Consider the following 3,957-nt stretch of genomic DNA (forward strand, 5'->3'; position numbering starts at 1 on the left):
AGCTTAATGTTCTCTCCAGGGTGAACATCGCCGACTTTCTTAGCCTAGGCTGGTACTAAAAATATTTGAAAGAAAATCCCAACTCGAATAATTCTTTGCCCCATCAGAGAATCGATCCCAGGACCTTGCCATAACACGGCTTACTTATACCAAATAATTGGATGTTTGGTTTATCCGTCATGACTGTTCCAGGACCCATTGTGACGATTGTAGATTCTGCTTTCGACCAGATTTGTGTCGCTTCGTCTTCCGTTTACTCAGTAGGAACGTGAGTAAATTTGCATTTTCAGGATAAAAAGACTGACCAGTCAATCGTAGTTTTGTAAAAATAGGGTTCCGTATCCCAAAAAGTCCTAACGGGACCCTATTGCTCCGCCCGTGCGTCTGTCCATCAGTCCGATTGTAATGGGCAAAAAATAATTGAAATTTTCACTGAACCTGTAATTCTATTGCCGCCTTACATATAACCAAGTAGGTAAAAATATAATGAGCGGTATTTTTCAGCCATTATTGCATGCAGTTATAGTGGAGCAGTACTATCGCCATGCTTATTTCTGCCGCTAAGCAGCATTCCGGTCTGAAGGGCGTGGTTGTGGTGTAATTACAGGCACCTGAGGGCGCCTCTAATCGATGGACACGTCACACGGGGCGGCATGTTACAGGACTTGCTCTGTTTAAAGGCGATGGTTTTCCATTTACCAAATAGTAGCCATCCCACCGCAGACAAAGCACCTTCACTCAATTGCCCTACCGTTAACGCCAAAATATGAATATTTCAGACAACTTGGTAGTGATGGAGGTTGACGAGGGCATGGTAGCCATCGTGCAAAGCTCGAAGCACGCCGGGCTCACCGTCACACTGCTGCCGGTGAGGCACGCGACCTGCGGGAACCGTGTTCTGAATGCCACGGGTGACTATTGCCTTGATATGGCAGCCCACATTGAAATGTTTCATTGTCTAGTATTTGATACCCATAGAGGGAGTTGACATAGGACAGACACACAAACACACACACACACACGCACACTCGCACATGCACATAGACAAACATTCACAAAGATACAAAAAAATGTAATGCCTACGGCACTATGCTACAGAAAGAAAGACTGACAGACAAAAGCACACACACACATACACACACAGACACTTCACATTTATAACACCCCGCTCGTTCTTTAAAACGATGGTTATGTTATTTCCATCCCAGGTATGAAAACAACTCGCGGGAGTAAGTCCAATGTTGAAACGACTACAGAAAGAATATCCAAAAACTCCATCGCACCGGTGTGGGACATCAGACATGATAGTGGATATCAGGTAATTTCTTTTATACTATTACAAGTTAGCCCTTGACTGCAATCTCACCAGATGGTAAGTGATGATGCAGGCACGTCTTTGTCGGCAGGGTGGTAACTAGCCACGGCCAAAGCACGGTCAGTTTAAGAATAGACTTGATAAACATCAAAAACACAAAGAGCACAAGAAATGATATAGACGCATCAGCGAAAGCTGTTTAGTCTATTACAAGACCAGACCAGAGAAATTTCAGAAATGATAAACTTCCAAAATACCTCTACCGGGAATCGAAACCGGGATCTCCTACTTAAATTCAAAGCGCGCATTGCCAGGGAGGTCGGCAAAATGTGTGTCCGTATACATCGTGTAAATGAAAACCGAAATAATACTTCACAGGCTTTAGAGGTACATTATGTACTGTCTGTGACACTTGTCTGTGAAACCGAACACCTAATAGTTTTGGAGTCTGCCATCGTTTTTATTGAAAGAAATCAGATACAGCCCTAACCCATGCAAAAAGTGACTCCTGTCACTTTACTAGGTACGCGTCGCATAGCGAACGTAGGTACAACGCGCGTTTCGATCAGTAAACACTTAGAATGTTTTGAACTTGTTTGTATGGAAAAATAAATATGCTTGTTTTGATATATTTTTACAGGGCGATCCCTCATGACATATACTTATACGTCCTTTAATATTGTTTCGTAATTCGTATACAATAACGTGTATAACTCTTTGTTTATAAACCGATATCACCTTATTCCTTTGTCTGTGATTTAGCGTCAGTAGAGAAAAAGTGGGTATCATCATCGTCATCTTTAACTTATTAATATTATAATATGGAATAATAGAAATAGAGATTTATAGCTTAGAATTTCCACTCTGATCCAATGCCGGGTGCTTTCATGATCATCACAATAAGTTAGTGATATAACTCTTTGAAGTAATTTCCTAACTCTACATTGGTATTGAGAAAAACTAAATTTCTAATCATGTTTCCCTTCATTTTTCGGATTGACACTTGCCGATAACCACCTGAGGGGTTGCTATGGCGTCACCGGGGGAGTTGGGCGAGCGCGAGAGCTCGCTATGGTAAGAGCCCCAGGGCTCAAAGACGTCGGGGGGAAGTGGGGGACGTCGACCCGAGGGTGCCTCCTTCGAGGACTCGGACCTCGGGTCGTTTCGACGTTAATCTGACTGTAATGTTTGGCTTGGAATTCAGAAGCGAGTCGAGTCGCTTTGTGGTCCACAGTCCAACAAGTTTATGAGCTAAGAACGCCTCGTGTTTCTAACAGAGAATTAGAAACACGAGGCGTTTTTAAATCATAAACAACATTGGAGCTTTTTTATTATTCCAGTTTGCAAACTGCCTCCGAGTGCCATCACATCGGCAAAGAGGTAAGTAAACCTTTTACATTTACCTATCTACAATAATAAAAATAAATCATGACTGCCGAACGGAATTGAATTTATGCTTCTCTAGCTCAAATTAGAATATAAAAGTATATAAAAGTATGTATTTAAGGCTAAAGCACAGCCTTCGCACGATAGCACAGCTCAGAAATCGAGAATTTTGAGTTATCATTGGATTCGAATGCAGGGCGATCATATGAAACAGTCCATCGTAACAGATTTAGTAAAGGTGTTAAAGATTCTCTCCTAGATGGCGTCAGCTTTCTTTTGTTGAATCAAAGTATGTCAGCCCCTCACGTCGAAACATGTGTACCTATTGTTAGTTGTCCATCGCTCGTCTAGGGAGTGGATGAACCGTGAACGAAATTTTGAATTGTTACATTTTATATCCAGGTGAGCGTTATAATTGTGATTGCGTAGATCGGAACCGAGCAATCTATCTAATCTAGCGCATTTCCCTTGCAAATACGTACCTACCATTTTGCATAAGTCACATTATTATCTTCGGGCGTAAAACATTTTTAAACACTGGTTGCAATTCCTGCTTAAAAAGAACTTATTTTTGAGAATAAGTGTTACAGTAATTTTATAAAGTGGGTAAACCAAACTTTTGATAAATAATTATAAATTTGCCAGATATTTTATGAAATGGATTTTACAAATACCCTAATAATTATTAATTAGTTGATAGATAGTTTTCAAGAAACAATTTAAATTATATTTGATTAATAACCAATGTTCATGACATTGAGTTGGTGGGTATTATGATATAATATAATTCTATATATAGCACTAAGTATGATAAAGATAAATTATTTAGGAAGCCAGTGCCGTTTACAGAATCATGAAAGGTGGGGTGGAAATTTTTTTATACGCATTTCCCCAAAAGGTGTCGTAAATGTAAAATTTAAAAAAAAAGAACGGCTTCCAAATTTGAACTGTTTGAAACTGACATTTAGATTTTTGAGGATGGATGGCGCGCTTCAGAGGTTAATTTACCTATCTACCTTGTTTTAGAATTCCAATTTCTCGTTTACGATGGATTTTTGGGCAATGGCAGCGGCGAAATGGAGCAGCCTCCCTGCGGAGGTACCAGATCAGATCGCTTCATGTACCACAGAAGAAGTAAGAATGTGACTTTGACTGTATTTATTATTATGATTATTTATTATTATTTATACTTTGTATTCCAAAGGTTCTCGATTCAGCCACGGCCCTTCGCTACCCATGGGCCACTTCATGCAGTC

At 40.2% G+C, this 3,957-nt stretch overlaps 1 long non-coding RNA gene across 1 annotated transcript; it reads left to right on the forward strand.

Annotated features, from left to right (window-relative positions):
* Positions 1-208: 208 nt before the first annotated feature.
* On the forward strand, positions 209-2,693 carry LOC120624846. Its single transcript, XR_005658783.1, has 4 exons — positions 209-268; positions 780-911; positions 1,209-1,318; positions 2,656-2,693. It is a non-coding gene; the product is annotated as an uncharacterized LOC120624846 (long non-coding RNA).
* Positions 2,694-3,957: the final 1,264 nt, after the last annotated feature.

This window comes from Pararge aegeria, chromosome 7 (genome assembly GCF_905163445.1).
Source record: "Pararge aegeria chromosome 7, ilParAegt1.1, whole genome shotgun sequence".
Taxonomy (NCBI): Eukaryota; Metazoa; Arthropoda; class Insecta; order Lepidoptera; family Nymphalidae; genus Pararge; species Pararge aegeria.